Here is a 14,429-nt window from a genome sequence, read left to right on the forward strand (position 1 = left end):
GGTCTTTTTAACACCTCCCAAATACTTGAAATCCTTGTCCTTTGTTGCAGTTATGATCAACACATCATTCTGATTGCATGATCGATGCAGTTATTCTTGTAAAATTTTATCCAGTGTAGTTTGGAAGATTTTGGAGAACACTTCACGCCAAGGGCAACTTTGTGTCAAAGTATAATCCAATCAGTCCATCTATCCTGAGAGACTGCTGGCTCCTTTTATCCACATTGGGCTGTATAGAAGTGTAAGATAAATACAACTGCATCCTTGGATGTTGAAGGGAGTAGCTACAGAGATACTAGATGCAAGCAATTTTCCAAGAATCCTTATATTCTGGGAAAACCCTTGAGGATTGGTAAACTGCCAATGTAACACATATATTCAAAGGGGGAAGATGATGAAATACAGGTAACTATAGACCAGAGTTCAATATATGTTATTGGGGAAATTATCATCAACTAGGAGAAAATGAGGACTGCAGATTGTCTGAATGTTGCCCTAAGTCCACGCAGGATCAGTCGGTTCCGTGGGCAGGCGCTGAGGAAAGAGATGTGGCTCTGGTAGCAAGTCTGCTTCAGGATGTGGCTGAAGAACTTCAGGGCAGAGGAGATGATCTGGAGGGTGCAGTAAGAAAGAGACTCACTGACATCCATGAAGAGGAGGAGGAGAACGTCAAGCCAGGCATCCTTGGAAGAGGCTCCGCAGTAAGGTTATAATCAACTAGGAGAAAGTGAGGACTGCAGATGTCCAGAGTCCATGCAGGATCAATGAAGGCTTATGCCTGAAATGCTGACTCTCCTGTTCCTTGAATGCTGCCTGACCAGTTGTGCTTTTCCGGCACCACACTCTTCAATGATGAAAATATTATCAAGGATGTAATAGCACAGCATTTAGAAATACATAATATAATCAAGCAGAGTCAGCATAGTTTCATGAACAGAAATCACGTCTGAGAAATTTATTAGAATCCTTTGAAGAGGTAACAAGCAGGATAGATAGGGAGAACCTATGGATTTATTATATTTGGACTTCCAGAACACATTGATAAGGTACCACATGTTCAGCTACCTCATAAGAGCCCGTGGGAATCTAGAGTTATGGGGGAAAAGGCAGGTAAGTGGAGTTGAGGATTACGAGATCAACTACAAGCTCATTGAATTCAGAACAGACTCGATCAGACATCCTGAGGAAGGGCTTTTGCCCGAAATGTCGATTTCGCTGCTCGTTGGATGCTGCCTGAACTGCTGTGCTCTTCCAGCACCACTAATCCAGAATTGATCAGACAAATGGCCTACTTCCAATACTATATCTAACTGTCTTATTGGTATAGTTTTGCCACCTGGTTTTAGAAATGTTTTATAATAAATAGATTATTTTTGAGTTAAAGGAACCTACTAAAAGTGTCTTTTATTCTGGATATAAGGATCAGAAAAGGAACAACTGATCATTTCAGTAACTAAATCAAAACATTTATATTAACATTGCAACTCAGTAGTCAGGCTTGATAACAAATGCATTCTGCCTACTCAGGTCATAACAGCATTAACATGGAATCATTGAAATATCTTACTTCAACAATGGGTAAATTGAGGAATTGCCCGTATATTTGTCAACGTTTCTAACAATTCACTTAAAGGAACTGTGCTTCTGAGCAAAGAAGGGCCTAAACTTAAGTCATAATATCAACTTAGCCAGATAGTAACACCACAATACCTGACTTCCATGCCCTTAGATTGACCAGCAATACAACTAAGCAACTTGCCAGAGAACTAGATTGATCTCCAAGACAACAGGGTCTTCCTATCTGTGCAGATTATGTACAACGGGTTTATATCCCCCAGATTTTAGAAGAATGAGAAGTGATCTCTTTGAAACATATAAAATTCTCAGAAGATTTGACAGGGCAAATTAGCTATTTTCCTGGCTTTGAAAATGTAGAATGGGAAGAGATGGTCTCATCGTCAGAGTCATACAGCACAGAAACAGGTCCTTTGGCCCAACTCGCCCATGCCAAACAAATTTCCTAAATTGAACCAGTACCATTTGCCTGCATTTGGTCAATACCCCTTTAAAGCCTTCTTATCCATGTACCAACTGTCTTTTAAATGTTGTATATAGTCTAATGTTGTATAATAAGGAAGGTATCAGACATTTAGGATTCAGATGAAAACTTCTCCACTCAGAAACTTGTGAATTTGTCATTCTTTACTCCTAAAGTCTGCAGAAGCTCAGTTAATGAGCATAGCCAAGTTTGCAATCTGTAGATTTTGGATTTGAAGGAAATTTTGAAGATTAGGATAGATCAAGAAACGTAGACTGGTGTCGAAGATAACCCAAGAGCCTAATGAATGATGGAACAAGCTCAAGGGCTGGATGATCTAGTCCTGCTCTCATTCTTTATGTTGTCAATCACAGAATAATCTCACTTGGCTCTTTTTTTAAAATGGCAGATATTCCCTTGAGCAATCTAAGATTAATCACATTGCCTTAAAATAGCATAAGACCTTTATCTATTTAAATATTAATCCAGTTTATCTTTAAACCACACTGCTCTTTCTGCTCCTGGTGACAAACTCAAGCAAATCTTTCAGGAAACAAATGGTTTCTATGCCCTTTTCTCACTCTCTTACTGATAACTCCTTATCATTGATTGCCTATCCAAATGCAATAACCTTCCCCTTTAGCCCTTCAAAATGTCTAAAATATCAATTAAGTTTTATCTTAACCATTTTTGTTTCAAAGTTAACATTCCTGTATCCTAAGTATTTCCTATAATATCTGGTATAGTTTCCTGTCCCTGACATAATCCTTGAATCAATGCTTTATAATCGCTGTTTGTAAAATTCTTCTAAAATAGCATATCCAAAATTACACAGATGGTTTAATCATTACCTTGTACAAATTTATCATTACTTGTTTAATCTGGTACACTCACACTCTAATTATAAAACTCAAAATATTATGGCATTTTAATTTTTTTTTAAAAGGACATTCACCTGCCTGTTTCAATTAGATTACCTTTCATTCTTCTAACTGAAGGTTATACATTTACAGTGTGAGATCACTCTGTTCTGTTCACCCCACCCTTAGTTTTTTTTATTTCTCGTTAGCTCCATGTCCTTCTCAGGTTCCTCACAATTTGACTTGCTGACCAGTAAACCCCGAATTTGTGCTCTCAGCAAATTTCAAGATTATGCTTTATTTTCAGTAGCCCCCTCCTTCAGTCCAAAATAAGAACACAAGAGCACTCACGATTGATCTTTAATGTACATTACTTTTAACCCTTCTTCAATCTGAACAATGCCCACTAATCCTGAAAAATGTGTTTCCTGTTAATCAATCAACATTTGAGCTTGCACAATTATTTACACAAAGCCATTCTCTCTGCATGTTCATAATGTCTCAGACTGCACAGTATACAGAGGAACCTCAATTATCCGGCATTCGATTATCCAAATTTCAGATTATCTGGCAAGATTGCAAGGTCCCGATACTTGGCTAAACCACGTTATCTGGCATTCAATTATCCGGAAGTCAATTAACCAAACGAAATAGCTCCCGCTCGTGTCCTTCAGATAGTCAAGGTTCCTCTGTATTTTGGACAATACGCAATATCACAGATCATTGCGTAATGAACCTTGGGTTTTTGCTTACTAAAAGTGTAAAACAATGCCATAGAACATTTAGATCCTCAGTCGACATCATTCTGTATCACAAACATGGAACAGATAGTCTGTTACATCTAAAAATAAAGCACAGCAAGTGTATAAATTATACACAAATTAAATTTAGAAACATGTTATTTTGTAAAATAACTGATAACAAAAAGATTCCCAATGCTGTCATCAAATCTTATCTTTAAATTTTGTCTAAGCACTGCTTTCACAGCCTTAGACAATTGGAGATCAGTTTCTGCTAACAAACATTCATCTTGCACCAATCATAACCAATTGCTGTCACAGTGGAGTAGGAAGTGAAACCCATGGTGGTAGTGACCAGCAGTGTCTGGCAGTCTGAGGGGTATCCATGCTGGAGGCCAGTCCCTGGCCATTCAGCAGCCGAACATGTTATGGAAACAGGTTAAGGATCAAGTTGGCACAGAATAAGCTGGGGGTGGCTAGCCTGGTGGAATTCAGACATGTGTTATATTAATACATCTATGAACTACTTGAGAAACCACTTTAGGAAATTCTATTTTTTAAACGGTATCATAAATATATACAAATCTTCTTATTACTACAAGTAATGAACACTTGGTCCATTAAATTTTATTCAAGCTATCTCCAAGGCACAGAATTACACCTTTTATTTTAATTAGTGAAAGATGAATAACATGCACTCGAATCTTGGCAGGATATGTTAAACTACCAGTTATCAAGAAACAGGGACTGGAATTGGTAGCAGCTCTACTCTTGCACTTTAACAGAAATTAACTCTCCATTAAAGTCATGTTGTCAGTGGGTAGGATGTAAAGCTGGTGTTACACTTGACCCATCTAGCACATTAGGTTAAAATTGTCCCCCATGATTTCTGTTGGAACAAAAAGATGGTTTAAAACGTTAATGAGTGCACAGGCTTTGTGTTGTTAAAATCAACTAGGTGAAAGTGAGGACTGCAGATGCTGGAGTCAAGTGTGAGATGCTGGAAAAGTACAGCAGGCCTAATTTACTTACATTTCAATGGATGGAAAGGCAAAGAGTTAATTTTAAACAATCCCAACTTTTCAAATGAATGAACAGCAACATGCATTCATATAACAAATTCAGAGCACTTGAAAATCCTGTCAGTTCACAGGATTGTAATTAGGCATGTACCAAAATCTTGGTCAAAGCAACAGGTTTTCAGGAGTATGTGAAAAGGCAGACAAAGAAGTAGAGATTTATGAAGGGGATTTCAGAGCTTACTCCCTTGACAGGAGAAGATACAACATCCATTGGTCAAAAAATTAAAATGAAGTTTGAGACACCAGAACTTGAGCAGCACAAATATCTTAGAGGTTTGGGGTTTGAAAGAGATAAGGAAAGGTAAACGTAAAGAGGGATTTGAAAACAAAGATAATATTTTTAAAATGGAGGCATTGCTGATTGATCAATAGAGTGGGAGAACCCATCAGTCTATAACTTTGACATAATAATGCAGGTAGTTGGCTCAATCAAAATTCAGGGAACACAGTTGCAGTGGGTGAACAGGACTTTATTACTGTTGTGGCTCAGCTGGGGGAGCATTCTTGCCTCAGAATCCTAGGGCTTGATGACAAAAATTCAGGCTGACATTTCATTGCAGTATTGAGGGGCTATCAGATGTGCTGCCTTTTGGATGAACTATTAAATTAAGATAACATCAAGCACCTGATCAGGTGGATTTATAAGGCCACACTATTTTGAAGAAAACAGGACAGTTATCCATAATGTCATAGAATCATAGTGTATAAACTGGTCCATTGAGCCTGTTCTGTCACAAATATACTAGCTATGCTGGTTCCCCCTTTTCTGCACCAGGTCCATAGCTTTGAATATTATAACACATCAAGTGCTCATCCAAGTACTTTTTAAAGGTTATGAGGTTTTCCACCTCAACACAGGCAGTGCAATCCAGACCACACCACCACCAAGGATTATCCTCAAACCGCTTCTTACTTTAAAATTATGCCACCTAAGTATCGGCAGTTTGACTAAGGAACGCTGTTTTCCATTCACTCTGCTTTTCATAACCTTAAGACATCTTATCAGGTCCCCCTTCAACCTAACCTTTTTCAAAAAAAACAACCTGAGCTTATCCAGCTTATTTTCATAGCTGAAATACTCCATTCCACCAATCCTGGTGAATCTCCTTTGCAATCCCTCCAATGTAATCACATCCTTCCTATCGTGTGAAGATCAGATAGGTCTGTACAGTCCTATCATGACCTCCCTGCTCTTATAATCTTTGCCATGACTGATAAAGGCAAGTGTTCCATGTGCCTTAACTACCTTATTAACTTATCCTGCCAATGATCCGTGAACAAGCACACAAGATCCTGCTGTTCCTCTGAGCTTTCTCGTGTCTTGCCACTCAGTGAGTACTCCCTTAGAGTCACAGAGTTATAGAGATGTACAGCATGGAAACACATTCTTCAGTCTGACTCGTCCATGCCGACTAGACATTCTAAATTAGTCTGGTTCCCATTTGCCAGCATTTGGTTGATATCCCTCCAAATGCCTCCCATTCATGTACCCATCCAGATGCCTTTTAAATGTTGTAATTATACCAGTCTCCATCCTCATCCCGGCAGCCCACTTCACACACCCACTGTCCCCTTCATGAAAAACTTGCTCCTTCGGTCTCTCTATATCTTTTCCCTCTCAACCTAAACCTGTGTCCTCTAGTCTTGGACTTTTGTTCTTTCTTTCAAAGTATATTACCTCACACTTAGAGTCACAGAGATGTACAGCACAGAAACAGACCTTTCGGTCCAACCCATCCATGCCGACCAGATATCCCATCCCAATCTAGTCCCACCCGCCAATACCTGACCCGTATCCCTCCAAACCCTTCCTATTCATATAGCCATCCAGGTGCCTTTTAAATGTAGTAATTGTATTAGCCTCCACCACTTCCTCTGCCAGCTCATTCCATACACATACCATCCTCTGAGTGAAATAGTTGCCCCTTAGGTCTCTTATATATGTTTCTCCTCTCACCCTAAACCTATGCCCTCTAGTTCTAGACTCCCCCTTCTCAGGGAAAAGATTTTGCCTATCCATGCCCCTCATGATTTTGTAAACCTCTATAAGGGCACCCCTCAGCCTCCGACGCTCCAGGGAAAACAGCCCTAGCCTATTCAACGTCTCCCTATAGCTCAAATCCTCCAACCCTGGCAACATCCTTGTAAATCTTTTCTGAACCCTTTTAAGTTTCAGAACATCTTTCCGATAGGAAGGAGACCAGAATTGAATGCAATATTCCAACAGTGGCCTAACCAATGTCCTGTACAGCTGCAACATGACCTTCCAACTCCTGTACTCAGTACTCTGACCAACAAAGGAAAGCATACCGAATGGCTTCTTCACTATCCTATCGACCTGCGACTCCACTTCCAAGGACCTTACTATTAAGTGGTCCTACTAAGATTTGCTTTCCCAAAATGCAGCACCTTACATTTATCTAAATTAAACTCTATCTGCCACTGATCTGCCCATCTGAACAATCTGTTTATATCCTGCTGGAATCTAATATCTCCTTGTTCACCATCGAGCAACCAGCCAATTTTTGTCATCTGCAAACTTATTTGTCTCTCATTTTTCTCTCAATATTTATCTCTCATCCAAGAGAAGGTCAATTAAGACCAATTAACTGGTTGTTATTACGCTGCTGCTTGAGGGAGTTTATTGTGTGCAAGTTGGCTGCCATGTTTCCTAATGAAAAATGACTAAACTTCAAAAAGCACTTCATTAGCTGTAAAGCACTTTGAGATGTCAACTGGTCACAAAGAGCTCAAAAAAGCTCTTTCTAATATCAGTACAAGTTCAAATCTGGGCAATAATGTTTGGATGCCTTATAAGTTTAGATAAGAACATGAGAGATTGGCTAGTAGTGCATTGGAATAGACAAGCCTAAAAGTCAAAAAGACATGATGAGGGATTGAGCAGTAAATGAACTGAATAAATGGATGGCTGTATCTTAACTATAGGAGATGCACTCTCTTTTCTCACCTGAGTTGCTTTATATTTTTTTTTTACAGCATCTGGTTTGAATAAAAGATTTAATTTCTTCCTTTCACAAAAAAACCTATCTCCTACTTCTAGTTTTCACTCCCCTCACAGATACCCAATATTTATGAAATCTGTGACCATTTTTTAAGCATGTTTAATAATAGCTCCTGTCTCTGTGCACAAGATAGAAATCCACTTTGATTCTGTAGAGATTTCCATGTCTGAAGGTGTTAACTGCTTGAACAAAGCACTTATCAACCTGCATGACTTGGGGACAAAGGGAAGATTCTCTTTGCTGAAGTTGATCTGACAAACTGAATCTGGGAAAAAGAATGCCATGATCGCTATTGTATTTAAAAACATGAAATGAGGGAACTGAGAAGGGATCATTCCAACAATAATTTTTTTTTCTAATTTCCTCCCCTAGATTGTAGGAACATGGCAAATCACAAATTCAAGCTCTCCATTTCATTAATGTCCAAGATATCAGCTTGTTTGCTGCTGTTCATTCATTTTTCAATGTAATGGACACATTCTTAACTTGCTTGGGAATACCCAAATGGGGCAGAAGAGATGCTCTTGCAATAAACATTCCATCACCCTTACTTTGCTCACAGGAATGGATACAAACAAGTACAACTTCCAAAATAAAGATAGAGTATAATTGCCCACAATACAATTCACATACCCCCATGATTTAGAAAGGAATCCTGCAGGTGCTCTTTATAAAATTGTTGATCAACTTATCTCCACTCTATCTTCAATTCCTTCTGGTGCAGTCTGTTTCTTTTAAATTTAATTTCTGGATTGTCTTTTCATCTGATTTACTAAATGTCTCTTACAAAGGGAAGCTGCCACTCTTACCTTGTGTGACTCCAGACCCATAGCAACATGCTTGACCCTTAACTGCCTGCTCATTAAGACATCGTATTTTGGTACTCCACTATGACAGTAATCTGTTTCCTTATGCAGAAAGACTGGACAGCAATCAGACAGGGGCTAATACGTGACAAGGAGCATTCATCATATATATATGCTGCAAGTCTAGTGGTAAGACAGACAAATGAATGCAGTGTCCTCTCCCAAGCAAAATGCCCAGCATTGAAGTGCTAGCAATAGGGTAAGGTATGTCATTCATAAATGTACATGCTTGATATTGGACTACAAAAATTAGGAGTTGTCCATTTGGTCCATTCAGTCTGCTCTGCCATCAACATTATCACGACTGACCCTGATACTCTTCAAATCTATTTTCCGGCCTTATCCCCATAACCTTTCAGACAAAGCAGATCATGGCTGACCTGATACTCTTCGACTCCACTTTTCTGCCTTAATCCCATAACTCTTCAGGCAAAGCAGAAGGCTTCCAGGAGGACAACTGAAATGCTTTAGGGATGTCCTCCGGATATCTATGAAGAGTTCAAACATCCCTGCTGACCCTTGGTTTTGGTTTATGACCAACAAAATGGTGAAAATCCATTTAAAAAGGCATGGAGTTTTTCTCAGGAACATTCAAAAGGGAAGTTGGGGCATTCAAGAGAGTGCACAACCCTCCAAACAACTACTACTCTGCATTTTATGCATTGGACTTATCAGCCATCTCAGAACCCATGACCAGAACCATCAAGTCATCTCAATCCCAATGGGATGACTAAGGAGGAAAGCATTTACACAACACAAGTAGCAGGTTCCAACAATGGAAAGTTCCAACAACGCAGATAAACTAACCATGAACCCTTAACAGTCAATAGCATTACCAACAATCAACATCCTAGGGGGTTATCATCCACCAGAAAATGGACTAACCATATAAATATAGCAGATACACGACCAAGTCAGTGGTTGGGATTCAACAGTGAGCAAATCACTTCCTGACTCCAAGCTGGTCTAAAATCTACAAGGCACAAACCAGAAATATGACAATAGTCTCCACTTGCCTAGATGTGTACAGCTCAAACAACAATTACGAAGCTCAACATTATTCAAGACAAAGAGATCTTCTTGAATGCAATTCATCCACCATCTTCAACATTGACTCTTCACCACTGATGCACATTGATAAGTTTGTACCACCTACATAACGTACCACAGTAACTCCTTTGACAATACTTAACAAAACTAAAACCTCAACTACTTAGAAGATTAGGACTGAAAACAGGGATTACCACTACCTGCAAATTCCTCTCCAAACAACATTCTGACTTGGAATCATGTTGTCATCTTTTGTCCCTGCATCAAAATCCTACACCAATTATCCTAACAACACTCTTACTGCAACAGATGACCAGCAGCAGTTTGAAAGGGTAACTCATGCTCTCCATCTCAAATATAATTTGGGATAAACAAAATCTGTTATTATCATCAACCCCATAAAAGAATAAAACACAAATCTGGAAAAATGTGTTCGAATCACTTCAAAGCCTTGAAATCTCTTAGTTGGGGACAGGACCCCAAATGGGGTTACAGATTGCAAATCTTGAGGTAGCATATATCATTATAGAGATGAGACTGCATTCTAACAGTTTTATGCTTTACCCGGCCCCTACCTCACAATCTTCTTTTGAAGAAGCTTTTGGCTTCCCATACATAACATTTCCCTCTTTTGCGATTTGTCAATTTTTGTTTAATTCCACCTCAACAAAACATCTGCCTTAAAATTGTTGCACAAATGTTGTTTACCTTCTGATTATGTTCGAATATGGCATTGGATACAAAAGTCAAAATATGTTCAATTATCTACCACTGTACCTACATCCCTGAATTTAATACAAACCCTCCTTTAGGTGAGGAAGTCAACACAAATTTACGGCTGACGTCCCATTAGAAACATAGAATCATATGATAGTTAAAGGATATTAACAACGAAATTAACTCGCTATTTTAAAAACTTGAATCCCCACATTATAATGTTTACATTTGAAACTTGTCTTTCCTTTAAGACACTTTTACAAAAGAAGGAACAACATTGCCATCCTAACATCCGGGGATTATTCCCTTATCAACATGGCCGCCGCTGAACGCCGCCCCGCGCGCCGGCCTTCACCTCGAAACAGCGACTTTACCAACGCTCCCGGCAAACACCGCGCACCAAAGAGCTATAGACCAATCGGAAAGAGGGAAGTGGGATTGCCGTGTTCTGGTTGGATGGCGTTCACGGAAGCGCACTTTTTAAATGTGTAGCTGAGAGCGGCCGCGGGGCGCTTGCTGGAGCTTTGGGTTTTTGGGGGTGGTGGATTTCAAGAGTCGCTAAGAAATCATCCGGACAGATCTTCATCGAAAAGGATTCGCCAACTTTTCGTCTGCTTTGGTAAGATTGAATCCAGGTCTGTCTTAATAAAAGAATTAGATTTGAAGCCTCCCTGGGCTGAAATGGTCGATGGAGACTTTGGCCGCCTTTTGTATTGAATTGAACGGTGTCAAAATCAGAACTGCGATTGATCTGTAAATTAACAGCGCGAGATTTCCCTGGCTTAATTTACTACGTTGACACAATCGTAGTAAAGTTTATTGACGAAGTTTGTATCTTTTTAAAGGCTGGGGTCTCGCTTTTGTGATAAATATTCATTGTTTCCACCTTGGCTTATCCAAAATATTCGCTCCATAATGATCCAGGGGTGATCTGCAGCCTGACTTTAAACCTCTTTCGTCCGCTGTGGAAAGTAAATTAGTATTCTGGAAAAATTATCCCTGCTGGAGTCATTAAAGGATTTTTAAACTTGGTAGCAAAGTTTGTTTTCCATTCTCCCCAAAGTGACGTGCGTCAATTTTTAAACAAAAATTTTGGCGGAGCCCCATTATAGCGAAATGTTTCATATGAAGTTTTGACATTTAACGGCGGAGTGGGTTTTAATTTTTGTTGTATGATAGAAACTGCACCCAATTTACCCGAGATTTTAAATCTTCGAAGAAACTAGGATTAATCTTTGTTTGAAACCTAATGTTTCAAGCATAGTTTTTGTTTCAGTGAAACGAATGAAAACTGGGTTAGTGAAAAATAACGAAGTTTCTCAAAATATAGTAGGAAGTTACCCAAATGATGATGTTTTTCTGAAAGTTGTCGTTTAAGACCTTCTTTAGGTCAGTGTCTATATGTGGAATTTAACTGCATACATGGTTTAGTTCATCTCCTTTCTTAAACAAAAAACTGTTACTTGCTCAAAAAGGAGGTGGTTAAATCACCCTGACCAGATGAATTACACCCCAGACTTCTGGAGGTGAGACTTGGAGATTGTGTGGGTTTTTCAGGAATCACTGAATTCAAGGAGAGTCGGAGAGAACTGGAACATGGCTAATCTAACACCATTGTTTAGAAGGGAAGGAGGCAGAAAACAGGAAATTATAGGTCTGTTAACCTGAACCTCAGTTGGTGAGATTTTAGAGACCATTATTAAAGATAAGTGCAGAGTCTTTGGAAGTGCGTGGTAAAAATCAGGCTGAGTCAGCATGGTTCATCCAGGGGAGATCACATCTGACAAATATTAGAATTATTTAAGGAGGTAATGATCAATTTAGAAAAAGGCGAACCTGCGGACATGATCTATTTGGGTTTCCAGAAGGCCTTTGACAGGATACAAGCACAGGAGACTGCTAAATAAGTTAAGACCCCATGGTAATAGGGGCTAGTTACTAGCATGGTTAGAGGATTGGCTAACTGATTAAAGGCAGACAGTAGTCTTTTTCAAGATTGCAGCTGGCAGCTAGTGGATGTTTGCAGGGGTCAGTGTTGGGACCCCAGCTATTCAGTGTGTTAACGACTTGGGTGAATGAACCAAGGACATTGTTGCTAAATTTACAGATGAGACAAAGATAGTGGATGGACAGTGGCATTGAGGAAGTGGGAAGATTGCAGAAGGACTTGGACAGATTAGGAGCATGGGCAAAGAAGTGGCAAATGCAATACATTGTGGGAAAGTGTCAGATTGTGTACTTTGATAGGAAGAATAAAGACAGACTATTTTGTATTGGTGGGGGAGGTTTTGCAATCTGAAGCGCAACAAGACTTAAGAGAACCCTGACCGAGGATTCCTAAGGCTAACATGCAGGTTCACGATGGCAGTTAAGGCAAATGGAATTCCAGCCCTCTTCAAATGAATGCTGATATTCAAGAGCAGAGATGTACTGCTGAAGCTGTATAAGACTGCATTTGAAATGTTGTGAGCAGTTTTGGGTCCTGTACTTAGGGAAGGGCATGCTGGCATTGGAGGGGGTCCAGAGGAGGTTTGCAAAAATGATCCCAGGGTGAATGGCTTGTCATTATGAGGAACAGTTGAGAACTCTGGTTCTGTCCTTGATGGGAGTCATAAGAACAAGGGAGGATCTGTTTGCAATTTATAGAATATTGAGAGGCTTGGAGAGAGTGGAGATGTAGAAGATGCTTCTAAAAGCAGAAGAGATTAGGACCTGAGGACGTGGCCTCAGTGTGGGGTGATGGCCTTTAGAGCTGAATTTCAGAAGGGTAGTGAATCTGTGGAACTCAATGCAACAAAAGGCTATGGAGGCCAAGTCTTTGAGTGTATTTAAGACTGAGGTAGGTTCTTGATTAGATGGGGAATCGAGGGTTATGGAGCAGTTGAGAAACATATCAGCTAGATCGAATTGTGGAGCAGACTCGATGGGCCAAACAGCCTAATTCTGTCCTGTATCTTGTATTAAAAATACACAATTTTCAGGCCAGTAAGAAATGTGGAAATGAAACCCAACATTTCCAGAAGCTTGTGGTTGTAAATGTTGAACATCTGATTGTAGTGTGATTACTGCTTGAATACCTATTTGTAAGCAGATCTTTACAGAATCACCAGGTTCTCCAAAGTTCAAAAGAACTTTGCAATTAAGAAGTATCTGACTAAGTTGTTTGGTTATGCGTGTTACAGTTAGTGTTAACATTAAGGTATCTTGTATCCACAGTAAGATTTTGTGGATTTGTTTGCATTGTATTGTTGCAGTGAAATTGTTTAATGAGCAAAAAGAACTCCATTACAGTACAATTTGTTCATCTCACGAAGGAAGTCTCCAAAGAATCAACTAAGTGCTAGGTTGAGTGGTTACCAAAAAATTCATTTGAGTTTAGAGCCTTTCACAGCCACCAAATATCTCAATGTGCTTTGCAGCTAATGAACAGTTAGTATTTAAATACTGAAAGGACTGTAATAGGTCTGAGACAGTTCTCTACTGAGGCAGAGAGATTTGTGGATATGTTGCCAATTAATTAAATGCGCTGTTTTATGGTTGGCTGGACAGTGTCAAGCTCCTTGAGTATTGTTGAAGCTGATCTCCCCCACATAAGCGGGGAATGTTCCATCACACTCCTGACTTGACCCTTGTAGATGAAGGATAGGCTTTGGGAGTCAGGAAGTAAATTACTTGCTGCAGGACTTTGAGCCTTTGGCCTGCTCTTGAGCCACTGTATTTATGTGGCTAGTCCAGTTCAGTTTCTGCTCAATGGTAACCCCAGGATGTTGATAGTGGGGAATTCATTGATGAAAATGCTGTTGAATATCCAGGGGCAGCAGCTAGATTGTTTCTTATTGGAGATGGTCATTGTCTGGTATTTGTGTAGCATGAATGTTACTTGCCACTTTCAACCCAAAATTTGACCATGGCCTATTTCAGTACCTGAAGAGTTATGAATGGTGCTGAATGTTGTGCAAACATCCCCACTTCTAACCTTATGATGGTGGGAGAGTCATTAAGGCAGCTAAGTTGGTTGGGCCTAGGGCACTGACTCAAAGGAACTTGTTTAGA

General features: G+C 39.6%; 1 protein-coding gene across 2 annotated transcripts in view; it reads left to right on the top strand.

The window, feature by feature from the left end:
• The first annotated feature begins 10,844 nt into the window (after positions 1–10,844).
• The window catches only part of kif11 (kinesin family member 11), a 40,249-nt gene continuing 36,664 nt past the window's right edge, over positions 10,845–14,429 (top strand). Inside the window, exon 1 of one of the 2 annotated variants that reach the window (XM_072557731.1) lies at positions 10,845–10,995. The gene's annotated coding sequence lies outside the window, so the exon portion shown is untranslated. The remainder of the gene's footprint in view (positions 10,996–14,429) is intronic. The other variant, XM_072557732.1, reaches the window with a different exon arrangement.

Source organism: Chiloscyllium punctatum, chromosome 38 (genome assembly GCF_047496795.1).
Source record: "Chiloscyllium punctatum isolate Juve2018m chromosome 38, sChiPun1.3, whole genome shotgun sequence".
In the NCBI taxonomy this organism is placed as follows: domain Eukaryota; kingdom Metazoa; phylum Chordata; class Chondrichthyes; order Orectolobiformes; family Hemiscylliidae; genus Chiloscyllium; species Chiloscyllium punctatum.